The sequence below is a fragment of the Halichoeres trimaculatus genome, unplaced genomic scaffold (genome assembly GCF_033239565.1).
Source record: "Halichoeres trimaculatus isolate MK-OKI-2021-1 unplaced genomic scaffold, fHalTri1.1 fHalTri1_scaffold_20, whole genome shotgun sequence".
Lineage (NCBI taxonomy): Eukaryota > Metazoa > Chordata > Actinopteri > Labriformes > Labridae > Halichoeres > Halichoeres trimaculatus.
The window spans coordinates 28240179-28253631 of NW_027437198.1; the positions used below are offsets into that span (position 1 = coordinate 28240179).

At 39.7% G+C, this 13453-nt stretch overlaps 1 protein-coding gene across 5 annotated transcripts in view; it reads right to left on the reverse strand.

The window, feature by feature from the left end:
• The window catches only part of LOC141808974 (trinucleotide repeat-containing gene 6A protein-like), a 39679-nt gene extending 31166 nt beyond the window's left edge, over positions 1 to 8513 (reverse strand). For 2 of the 5 annotated variants that reach the window (XM_074695754.1, XM_074695750.1), the window contains exons 1-3: positions 8251 to 8513; positions 5830 to 5881; positions 374 to 472 (exon numbers count right to left, since the gene is read on the reverse strand). The gene's annotated coding sequence lies outside the window, so the exon portion shown is untranslated. The remainder of the gene's footprint in view (positions 1 to 373; positions 473 to 5829; positions 5882 to 8250) is intronic. The other 3 variants (XM_074695751.1, XM_074695752.1, XM_074695753.1) reach the window with 2 other exon arrangements.
• Between the last annotated feature and the right edge of the window lie 4940 nt (positions 8514 to 13453).

Genomic DNA, 13453 nt, shown 5'->3' on the forward strand with positions numbered 1-13453 from the left:
ATCCTTGGGAAAATATTCTGAGTTTGGCAAAATGGGCTCAGGAAACTTGCTCCAGTTTATAATCTAAACCCCTCTTTTAGTCCTGTTTGTCATGTTTAAATTTAGCGATCATTCGAGCAGGTAGTGGCTGTGAGTGTGATGTGGAAAGGATGTTTCTGGGGACCTCTATCTTTTCTGTGAAGGCTAAGAGAAGTCAGCGTCCGAGCTGCAGCAGCTCTTGTTGAATCAATTTGAGGCCTCACAGAGAACAACCCGATCAATACGGTTACACCTCACTCTGATCGATAACATCATCATCATCGAGCAGACGCTGGAAGATGAAACTTGAACTCCTGGTTGAACACGGCAGAGGCCACGGCGTCTTTTCTCTTACCTTTTGACCAGACCTGCACGGTTTTATCCTCCTTCCTCTTCACACTCCCCGTCTTTCCCTCTCTTCCATCCACTGTTCGTCCCTCTGTGGGCGTGTTCCCTGCAAAACACAGCAAAAATACCCTCACTCTCATTCTGTTTCTGATGCATTTGATAAAGTAACAGGACTAACATTGTTCAGTGCTGCAGGGAGTCTGTTTCCAGGATGAGATGGAGGTGATTCAGACCAACAAAGAAGGAGAAATCACACATTTGCACACATGCAATGTCTGAATAATTACCCAATAACTGATTTTCTAACCTGTCTTGATAAGAAACATGAGTCTCTCTCTTTTTGGCAAACAGGGTCTCCTAATAGGTGTGTAACAGTTTGTAATCAGGCTGTGGCTCTGCCCTCGCTGAGTGTTGCACGAAGCAGCGCTGGTCGTGGTGGGTGTGCCGTTTAGCCAGGAGGAGAAAGCTGCGGGCTGCAGACTAATCCCATAATGGGATTACAGCATAGCACCTTACCTTCGCTATAAACAGACAGACACAGAGATGCTCAAACCACTCAGGCACCACGGCCACAAACTTCACATCAAATAAATCCAGACTGATTATCGCACCACGAATAACAGATTTATTTTTCTCCAGAAAAATGCTAAATTATTCACAGAAACGTCCCAAATTTGAATTTCCTAAATAATTCTGGTTTCTGAAACATGAATCACCTCTGCTTAAAATCTGCGTAAATTATCTTTTTGATAATCAGGTGTTTATGATTTAGCGCTCGGTGAAACAAGCCGTTCTCCTCCTTAGGTTACAACCGAGTCACACGCATCACAGGGCAGCACCTCCACTTCGCCCCCTCCCTCCTTCTTTTCCCACACTCCCCCACCTCCTTCCTCCTTCCTCCGCTCCTCTCAGAGCACTTCAGCAGATGGCTCCGGGTTCAACAACAACAACAGCAGCGGAGCATGGTGGGGCCCTCCTGGAGAGCACACATAAACACCATGGACAGCATCTGTTTGTGAATGGGCCGACCATCGCCCAACCCCCCGACAGCTACAGCTGACGAGGAGGAGGAAGAGGAGGAGGAGGAGGAGGAGGGTGTGCAGTGGAAAAAAGAGGGCGAAGATGACCTCTCACTCTTAATTTCTTAAACACTTTATGGCTCATGCTTTTTCTATTTTCCGTCCTGTAGAAAAACTGAATAAATAAAGTTTCTGTCACATAAACCAGAGTTGGTAATCACCCTTTACCCTCCTGAGCTCAAAATGTACAGACTGTTAAATTTAAACCATCAGTCTATTGTGAGATCAGATCTTTAATTGAATAATTTTAGACCGTTTTTCACATTTCTGTAAACCAGGGGTCTGCAAGAGCCGTTTTTCCTCAGCTCACCTGGATTAAAGTCATTAAGGAGCCACAAAATCTACTTTATCTTCACATGAAGACAAAAAAGAGTGTATAATCAGGTGAATAACTATCTAAACAAGAAGTTTTAGTGTTTATAAATCTGTACATGAAATTTCTTAGTTTTTTATTTTTATTAATTTGTTTAAAATATTTTTTAATAAATTTGCAAAATTAAGAAAAAAAAATATGTAGTGTCATAGATTTTATATTTTTTTCAAAATTTGGAAATTGAAAAAAAGATTTAAAAAATTCAAAATAAAAATTGAATTTACAAAATGTGCAAAATTTCAAAGAAATTGATGAAATGCCATAAATTTGCAAAAAAAAAACCTAAATAATGCAATTTCAAAATTTTGCTTGATTTCCAAAAAACTGTAAAAACTTTCTTAAATTGCAGAAAAGAGGGATTTATATAAGAAAATTAAAAAATTTGCTAAATCTTTAAAAAATGTGGAATTATTTGTCTTAATTTGCAAAAATGTCTAAAGTTGAAATGATAAAAAACTACAAAAAAATTAAAGCTTTGTTTTAAGAGGTGATGCGTTTTAGTCCAAATTTTATATTATGATGTTACATAGTGTCTGTGTTTTTATCATTTAAATATTAAAAGCCCTTTATTTTAATGATATTTTTAAAGTTACAAGGAGCCACTGCAAAGGAGTCAAAGGGCCACATAAGGCTCCAGAGCCACAGGTTGAAGAGCCCTGCTGTAAAAAATGACTGTAAAACCTGATGAATCTATTGAATGTGCAGCTAACAAAGCTAAGCTTCTTCCACCCTCCTCATGAGAGTCACTAAATAGCACAGATTTTCCTGCCACCCACTTGCCTTTTCTTCTCTTCTGCCGGCTGTCAAATAAAGCTGAAAACTTCTAAATAAGAGGACTATATTTGGGCTCCTGAGGCGGCAGAAATCAAGACTTGAAGTCTTTAGACTACGGCAACTTCAGACCCTGTAGGAGTGTTTTTCTCCTTTAGAAGTGAGTCATACAGAAAAGCCTGCGAGCACTCTCAAATTTATAGGACCCAGGATATTGATTGTGTGTGAAGCCTTATGGAAGCTTTCACACAAACACTCCAGACAAACACCCAAACACAAACTGAGAAACACGAGCGTCAAACCAAACACTCACAAGACTGTCTGTGCCCGAGGAACAAAAGCCAGAGGGGAGCCGCGTGGCTAATTTGCATGTTCAACATCACATCATTTGCATCAGTTTGAATTAGCATGTTCTCATACATGCACCACACTGGAAGCTCCATTCACGGACGCCATCACTCAATTAGCGGGTGACAGCGAGAGCCTCCCCATCACGAGCAGCCTGACGGCGAAGGCTTTGTCAGGCACCACAAGATGTGACACTTCCTGCCCGGCTGCAGTAAACCTGTCGATCGAAACGTCGCAGTCGGAAACAGGCCAGTTCATTTCAGGTCATGATAAGCAAGGCCAGAAATGAGAGAGGCAACTTTCACACCAGAGAAAGGCTCAGATTGAGGGGTGCTTTTGTTTTTAGTAGTTAAATCAACCACAAAAGATAAGTTTTATTCACAAAATCATGATTCCTCTAAAGCAGGAGTCTCCGACCTGTGGCTCTTTGACTCCTCTGCAGTGGCTCCTTGTAGCTTTGAAAATATCATTAAAAAAAAGAATTTTTGTTTTTCTTACAAAGGGCACTGATGATTAAGAACATTGACACCAAATAAAATCATAACTAAACATTTTGTTAAACTAAATATGCATCACATCTGTCCATAAAGCTTACAATTTTTTTTTAACATTTTTATATCAAAAATTTTGAAATTTATAAAAAGAAATTCAAAATGTTTTGAATAGCTAATTCTTTGAATTCCTTTTTTTGCAAATGTTTTCTTTTTTTGCAAATTCAGACAATTTGGCAAATTTTTAAATTTCACAATTCAGGGATTTTTTTTCACATTTTAGCTTTTTTTTAATTTTGCAAAATTTGACGAAATTTCATAAATTTTGCAAATTCAAGAAATGCATAATATTACACTTTATTTTGATTTTTTTTATATATTTGCAAATTTATTAAATATAAAAAAACAAGACATCACATGTACAATTTTATTAACACAAAAAACTTCTAGTTTTGATAATTTTTCATGAGTTTTACTTTGTTTACAATTTTTCACTTTTTCGTCTTTGTTGTGAAGATAAAGTAGATTTTGCGGCTCCTGAATGAATTTAATCCAGGTGAGCTGAGGAAAAACGGCTCTAATGAAAGTCAAGTTTGCAGAGCCCTGATCTAAAGAGAGAATGATAAAGGAAGTTAAAATTGACAGGAGAAGGTAATCACAGCAGAAATAGAAATTAAAGCCTTTAATTAAACAAATAGGATCCCAAATAAAAAAACTTCAAATTCAGAAGCAGACAGCTGTAAGTTTTCACGTGTTTTAAAGAAATACTTTGAGATCACGACGTTAGCTCCACTTTTCATTCTCACAGCGAACCAAAGCCCCGCAGGCCTCTCTGCACGGCTTAAAGTAAAAACATCCTCTCTTGAAATTGCCTTTAGGTGGATGCTTCCTGCCCGAGCCGGAGCAGAAAACAGCATCAAAACACTTCATCTCTGCTCCTTCCTCGTTTCAGTCCCATGACCACCTGCAGGTGTGGCTTTACTGCTCACAGGGGCAACGGTCACTTCGTAATCCCCCACCACAGCAGCTATGAATTCATAACACTGCTGCACTAAATTCCAAATATAGTTCAGTGTGCTTCGGCTTCAACGCCTCCGAAAACCTCTCGGGAGAAGTCTTGATATTTTTAGACAAGAATGAAAGTAAGTTTAGAGAACAATAATTTGGAGAACAGCGTCGGACAACCAAAACGAAAGTAAAGCTCGAGAGCAGGCCACTTAAAAAAAAGCAAAGTAAACAACAGTCACACAAAATTACATGCTATTTTTACACTGGGCGATGGTTTCAGGCCCACAAGAAATAAACTGGATCTGTGAGTGTGTGTGCGCGAGCTGCACAGTGAGTCTGTGTTAGAAACTGACTCACAGTGCAGCTTTGTTTAAAAGCATAACTACAGGGCTTCATGGCAGCAGAGTGAACACTGATTCAGTTTCTGCCCTGAAGGATGTGATCTGCACTGGTGCCACAATGTTATAAATATATCACATTTACACTCCTGTGGTTTGCCCTTTATAGAAACATCCAGGAGACAGCAAAGGACTTCTCCAACGAATATAAAAGCGAAACCACTTTCCAAAAGCTATAAATTCAAAAAAGGAATTACCTCGAGCTCGGCTGTGGTGTTGGCACTTTGTTATTTATGGAATCAAAATAAAGACTGAATAAATATTTAAAGAAGGAAAACTAAACCAAAAATGTTAAACTAGAAATTGAGTGTGTGTGGAAGTTGTTTTGGAAAAAACTGGATTTCAGTGTGACAAATCTATCGCACTAGAAACTATGCCCGGAAAATGTGAATCATCATAGAGTGAAAGAAGCAAAAGTTAGATCCTATTTTCAGACAATGACCCAGAAGAAAAAGATTTGAGGGATCCTAAACAAAATGGACAAAAGCAGCATAAAAATATCACTTTATCACATCATCTCTGGTGTGAACTCTCTGGCTTTCTGTAATTACAAACAATCCAAACAAAAGTTCTACAAACGAGGCACAAAATCAAGTTTTATAAACAGATTTAGATCCCAAAATCAGGTTAAAACCAGCCTCCAGAGAGAGCTGCCCATTAGTTTAGGCCATGGCTCTATTGTGTGCCAGCTCGTAGACCAACTGTATGGACACAATGAGCTGCACAAACACCTCTCCTCGCACAAAACATCAGGACACTGGCTTCTCATTTAGCGATTTTAAAACAGCAAAGCTTACTCAGCACAATGCGGCCTAGACCAACCCAGACCCTCCGATTCAATTCAAACGGAACTGCATGTGCTTGCATAAGCAGCAGCTGCCCATCCCCTGTCCCCCTGACCCACACCACCCCCGCCTCTCAGCCCAGACATCACACAGAGGTACACTACACACAGGTTGTGCTAACATCCAAGTTTTCAAGGTCCAAGCGCTCACCTGTTTAGATGCTTCTGCTTCTTTGGTGGCAACAGCTTCCAATTCCGAATCTCTGAAAGAAGAAAGAGAAAAATTAGATTCAACAGCCAAAACGAGTCAAGTATAACGATCGAAACTACGGAAGCGTATTGCTTTCACTTAAAGAAAAAAAAACAACTCAGGTTTTTCTGATTAATATTTTTTATTGGTTTGTTTTTTTGTTATAATTTTTTCTGTTTTTATTAGTATTTTTTTCCGTTTTCAGATTACTTTTTCCTGTTTTTAGGAGTATTTTTTTTTCCTGAAGTATCCAGCTACTTCGAAATCCCGTGAGAACCTCCAACCTGCTGTTTTACGTGGTAATTTACCCTGCGTGCGGCTAATACCTTACCTTTATTGACCCGGTACGCACCGGTAGAAAGTTAAGGATAAGTCGTATATATGTGCCGAACAGGATCTCTAATTCGTGCGGGACACAGGAGCCACCACACATCCATGGGAGTCGTCTGCAGGTTGGAGGTTCTCACAGGGTTTCGAAGTAGCTCGATACTTCATGAAAAAAAAATTACTCATAAAAACAGGAGGAAAAAATTACCACGAAAAACAGCAGGTTGGCAGTTCTTGCTGGATTTCGAAGTAGCTCGATACTTCAGGAAAAAAAATTACTCCTAAAAACAGGAGGAAAAAATTACCACCAAAATTAATTACCACAAAAAAAAAATACTCAGAAAAAACAAAATTAATTACCACAAAAAAACAAACCAGAGAATAAAATACTCTGAAAAACCTGAGTTGTTTTTTTTCTCCAAGTGGATGCAATACGCTTTCGTAGCTTGAAGTGGTGTACGTAAAAATTAAAGTGTGCACGTTGGCTTTATCTACGAGAGACAGCTGATCTGCAGGTAGCTGATAGCAAGCATGAGCTTCATCTGGGGCATCAGTATGAGGTCAAAGCAAAGCTATCATACAAAGGTCTCCATTTTATATGTTATAAACCTCCACGTAATGACACGGACATGTTTTTTCTCTCTCATTTGTTACTAAAGCTTGCAAATTAAGACTTTTGCAACATGTTTGATAACTCCCATGCAGCATTAACAACAACAAAAATCTTTGAAATGTGTTTATGATTGGTTATATAACCCCCCTGGCATTTTTAAATTAATCATTAATGATGCTCAGATGAAAACACATGCACCTCACCCACAGACAAGTATCAACACAGAGACAGATTGGCTTGTCAGTAATTGCAGTATGAAGGCTATGCCTATTAGTCCATGTAGAAATGCTGGTTGAGCAGCATAACAGGGCAGTGCACGCAGAGCTGAGGCCCTACAAGGTGATTGGAGAATATGTGTGTGAGAATGACAGATAAAGACTCTGTGTGTGTGTGTGTGTGTGTGTGTGTGTGTGTGTGTGTGTGTGTGTGTGTGTGTGTGTGTGTAGGTCAGAGTTACAGCTCGGGACTTGATCGGCCATTATCTCAGCTGTTGCCTGACTTACAGCTTAACCAACATGGCTTCTCCCGAGTCTGGCATTTTCCTCGCCCGATACAACACAAACAAAGGCCTAAACTTTGTATTTCACACGATAAAAAATTAGAATTTAGCCAAACTGTGTTTTTCTAGAAGGTGGTAGAAGCATTTGGCGAATAGAGCTGCAAAACCAGCTCAGTGGAGGTGAAACTAACCGGCTGCTGTGACTTTCTGCCGACAGAGGGGGTTAAAAACTCCGCCATACCAAACACAATTCTGCAGGGTTACGATTCACCATTAAAAACACATCCAGAGAACAAATAAATACTAAACTACAGCTGTTAAATTACGTTTGAACATCTACCTCCCATCTGCAAGCTGATAAAAAGCTGAATAAAGCGCCAAAGTCGTCACCGAGGAACCTGCGTCGTCAAATTAGCACAGTTGCTAATGCTAACCGAGAGCTAGCATTACGAAGCGGCTAAGTCGTTTTACCCGGTAGAAACGGAGGAATTCTTCGCCTTTGGTTACAAATTAACACACAAAATCTAGATAATATCATTTAGCACCTATAAACAACGAAAAATTAGCAACAATGCAAATAAAAAGCAGAAAAGTCGCATTTTACAAATATTAGCGCACAACTGGCAAGCTAAGGTTAACCGATGCTTGTTATTAGTTAGCGTTATCGCAAGGTTATCCTGCCTACGAGTACAAAACAAAAGGTCCCCATGTCACACAAGATTAAACACCTGCAGATATCACATTCCCCATGTTTACCACTCGATGCTTTTGACATTTTCCAAAGCAAACTGCAATGCAACCGAGCCCAGTCCAGCCTAGCCCGGCGGTGGCTAACTAAACAACAGTAGCTGCTCAACTTGTCTCCACCAGTCCCCGGTCTCTCCTGCTCCGAGCTCGACAAAAAGACACAGAAATCTCCCTAAACAAGAAAAAAGATACGTACCTCATTGAAGTATAAAGTGCAACAGAGTGGAAAGGAAAGCCGGCTGTAAGGCTAAAAGAATTTCAACGCGTTTGGAGCATCTACGGGGGGAGGCATCCGTCCTGCATGATCGCCATTTTCTTAACTCGCTGCTGGCTAACCCTTGTTTCGTTTAAGCTCTGCTTTCCCCTCCTCTTTCTCTCTCCGCATTCACTTCAGCTCTGGCTCTGTGCGTTTGTGTGTTTCTACAGAGGAGGAGACGGAGCAGGAAACACATTCACCGCTTCCTCTGAACCAGAAAACCAGACAGTCAGGTTAACTCTGCTTTATCGACAGATGAGTAAATAAGGTGAAGCGGAGAAAGAAAATACTGAACAAAGCAAACAGCTAAAGCATTACTAACGTGATTTATGTTTCCTGCTCTTAGATAAGGCTTATCTGTTCGGTATTTTTTCTATGACTCATTAAATAGACACTTATTATTACAATACACACCAATGCTAAAATGTAAAAATATCATAATAAAAATATTTTTTCCATTTTGATTTAAAAATATTCATAAAGGTAAAGACATTTCCGAAATTTCAAAATGTGATATCCAGAAACATCCACACACACCTTTTATATTACAGTATTAGAGCTATGTTCATTTCTTGGTTCTGATTGGTCAGTATCTCAGGAGACGATTCACATCTCGATACAATAGTATCACGATTTATCACAATATCTTAATACAGTGACAAACTTCTTTATTCTACACAGTTTAATAAGAAAAAAATAGAGATGATGTTTTTGTAAATCACACAGTATTACTCAAAACTTAAAGGACAGTTTGACTCAAAACTTTTTTTTTTTTTTTTTAACTTTTCTGTTTTATTGTTTTTAAAATAAAGAAAGTCAAATGCAGACACACACACACACACACACACACACACACACACACACACACTTTTAATTTGAAAACATAAAGTGCATCAAAATTGTCACTTGAACTACTGTGACATTAAACCAATGTTACAAAAAATTATTAAGTGTAACTGATTAATGTCAGTCGGTGTGACCAACGTTACTCATCGAAAAATTGATATGGCACAAAAAAGTTAAGTTTTATTTTTCCTTCTATCTTGGCTGAAATATATATTCTTATTTTTATATAATAAAAGATATATATCCATATTCAGAGGTGTAATATTGAAACTGTATCAGAGGTCAAAGTATTGCAATACAGTGCATAACCAGAGTCTGCTATTCTTCAGTTGGTTTGTTCATGGTAGAAAAACAACCAAAGAAATTTAAAACAATAATTAAAGAAATGTAAAAAAAAATAAAAAAAAAATAAAATAAAATAAAATATGATAAAAAATAAATAAATAAAAATGTAAAAAAAAAAAAAAAAGAAAAGAAAGAGAAAGAGAAGGATGGCTGCAATTATACAAATTAAATTATTAAATTATTAAAATTAAAATTGTATTTAACTTATTCAGTGAACCTTTAACTGTGCTCTGTTACCAAATATAGTTGTAAAAGTGCTTTGAGTGCTGTCTCATCATCACTGGGTCTGAAAACTTTATTGTCCATGTAAATTTACTTGAAAATTTGGGGACATAAAACTTGAACATTATTTGTTCACTCATGAAAATAATTCAAATCCAGCATCAACAAGCCAAAACAATCAGAGTCACATTGCTGTTAGGGGTCAGGCCCTCCTCCCAGAGTCCCCCCACAGCAATCACAGAGCCCCCCCATCACAGATTGGGCTGTAATGTGCAGACACAACTCCAAAATCAAAAAAGACAAACAGAGAGAAGAGAGGAGAGACATGACTAAACAGCAGAGAAACAAATACAGAGAGGAATCTGCCAACCGCCACATTTCACCAACCGGACAAAGGCTGTGGCTGCTTACAGGAGAGACTGGCAATATGTGTGTGTGAGTGTGTGAGTGTGTGTGTGTGTGTGTGTGCAGAGCAATGACCATTGAACTGTCTCTAGCAAAAACAACCCCCATCTCCTTGCACAGATTACTGCCTTATCTGTGTGTTTGACTTTGAGGGAGCGGAGAGGAGTGTAGAGTTCATCCTCTGCCAGCCAACGATTTGGTCCAACCAGGATCAAAAACAGGCCGATCAGACTTTATGGTGAAAAAACAAGTGGGAAGCTGCTGATAAACCAACTAGTCTGTACCCTCTGATAGATTTCTAACAGTCAGATTAATCTGTTTGTGTTTAACATGAAAAGCAGCTGAGGCTGATGGGATTTCCATGTTACATTATAAAAAGAAAAAGAAGCAAAAAAGAACGAACTGACACGAGAACAGATCGCTGGGGACGCTCTGACACATCAAACCAAACACACCTCAGGGGTCACACACCTGGAACAGAGTGCATGATGGGAAAAAATAGGGGATAACATGAAAAATGAGGGAAACTGAGTTTAAACACGAGGTGAAGATTTCCTGAATCTGAACCTGAGCTGTAAACAAGCAGAAGTGGGTCATTAAAGCAATGAAACTCTGCTTTCTGCTGCTGCTTTACGATGACTGATAAGTCTACAGCAGTGTGTGTGTGTGTGTGTGTGTGTGTGTGTGTGTGTGTGTGTGTGTGTGTGTGTGTGTGTGTGTGTGTGTGTGTGTGTCAGCAGGAGGAATCCCGGGGCAAAAGAGTTTTGTAACAGTCTACAAAGAGTCAGTCACCTTGACAGGCAGAGCAGAGCACACAGAGCAGGCCAAGGTTTAATCATTCACACACACTATCACACACACACACACACACACACACACAACCACAGAGGATCAAATGTAGACCCTGGTTGTTTAGCCAGCAAATGCAAACACGAGCAGATTTAGTTGTTTTTCATTTTCTTCCAGTTTCTTTTGGTTTGACTCAATGAGTAAAAACACACACACACACACACACACACACACACACACACACACACACACACACACACACACACACTCATTTAAACACATGTATAACTCTTGCAGCTGTGCAAAAACGGGAAGTCTCTGGTAGCTGCAGGAGTGAAAGGAGCAGAAAAATTTGCCTAAAATGTGAAAGTTGGAGAGAAATGAGTAAGAGGCCACAGCTCGCTGACAGACACGCTGATGAACACACTGTCGGACACCCGGGGGCGTAGCTACAATTAGGCAAACACAGGCAGTTGCCTGGGGCCCCAAGATTCCCAGGGGCCCCCAAAGCATCTCTTAAAAACTGATTTATGAAGTTCTCTTCAGTTGAAAGCATTTCTTTTTTCTAAATCTTACTTCACATGCTTCAAAATCCATCAAAGTCTTAATCTGTAATGATGGTTTTGGGTCCTCCCCCTCCCTTCTTATTCAATGGGCTATTCCATGTTACAACACATCTGAACATTTGATTCAGGAAGAAAGTGGTAAAAACACTTTTTACCATTTTTTCTTATTTTCAACCAAGTGTGAAATAAAACCAATGTTGCTCTGAGATCTGAGATAAACATATCAGACTTTTAGGATTTGAAGGACTTTATCTAGCCCAGGAAACAGGATCATTTTCTCTAAATCAAACTTTTGGAGTTGGTGATAAACATTATTGTATAAATCTCTTTTTTGGAAACATAACTCACTGGACAGGGGGTCAAATAAAAATACATTCACTTTAAAATAATAGTACCAAAAAGTATGCTAACTGTAAATATCACCTCTTTCAGTAGATTTTTTTCCAGTTTGATGTTGTGCTTGATATTTACATATTTTTTCTTTACTAAATTATTTTTTCAATATTTACCTATTGTAATGTTTTTCACTTCATCCTTTCTTGTTTGTTCCTGTTACTCTGTAAATTCCCCACTGTGGGACAAATAAGCTGTCAATGGACCATAAAAGATTTCAAATCCAGGACAAAGTGGACTAAATGATGGATTCACTTTTTTCTAAATCAAACTAAAGTACAGAACTTGAGGAAATGCATTTAGTTGTGTTAAGTTAGCATGTACAAGATTAGCTCTGTCTCATGCCTTGATTCTGGGAAAGAGACAGTGGACCCAGGGAAGGCCAGTCTAGCTCTGAGGAAGAGGAGTTACAAGGACATGGAGGGCCCCACTGACTGGGTTTGCCCTGGGCCCCCAAACCACTAAATACGCCCCTGCAGACAGCCAACACACTGACGGACGCACAGACTTACAGATGGAGGCAGGTTAGAGGAGAGATTTTAATGTCAGCCTGTTATAGGCTTGTCCGTAGGATGCTGCTGAGCTGCAGCCAGGTCCAGGTGCAGGCCGTGCTCTCAGCCTCCCATTGGCTGCAGCCTGCATGCTAACACCTGAGCTGCTGTCTCCATCCCTCAGCAGGTGTAGATCCTGTCAGATCACATCCAGACAAATTCATTCACACACAGAGTTTGAGTTTACGTCTGTGTGACTGATGCTGCTCAGCTTCATCCTCATTCATCACTCAAACCACCTCCCTCGTCAACAACAGCTTCATCTTTCACCTCCTGTATCTCCTCCTTCAGTATTTCCTGCCTCCTGCCTCCTCTATCACCTGGTATCAGCACCAACAGCAGTTTTTACTCTCAGAGCTGTGTTTCACTGATTCTTTAAGTCTGTTGATGTTGAACAAATCAGGGATTCAGTGCTAAAGAAAATCAGCGTGCTCCTCGATACGTCACCTTCAACCTCCTCGTACCATCAGCCTGTCAGCTAACTGAACACCATCCATCCAATATTTTCCTTCAGACTTTTCTTTTTCACCCAGATGACTCTGATTCAGACTCTACTCTTCATGCGTGTCCCACACTAACACAGCTCTGCTCCATGAACAGGTCATATTTCTCTGTTTGCAGCAGATCTTCCCTCTCTTCGTCCCTGTAATCCATCAGCGGGGCTGAATATGCAGATGGTCCTGGAGAGCGTGCTGGCTGACAGTAAAACGTATTCAAATGTCCCTTTATTCAAATCCACTCTCATTTATATTCATATCACTCATCCAGTGGTGGCCTCGCTCCTCTGTTCACAGGAACTCAGGCAGATCGCCGCTCAGAGGCCGCAGTGATTGGCTGGTTTCACCGTCGTTCAGCACAGCTTGACGTTTGTTACTGTGCTGTTAAAAACACACACATACTCTTATTTATAGTTTCTCTGTGACTTTCTTCCATCTATGACCCAGGTCGATGCTAAACCTTGACCTGGACTCTGATGGAGGATCAGACAAACTGGTCAGACAAACCAAACATCTTAAAGCTGAAACA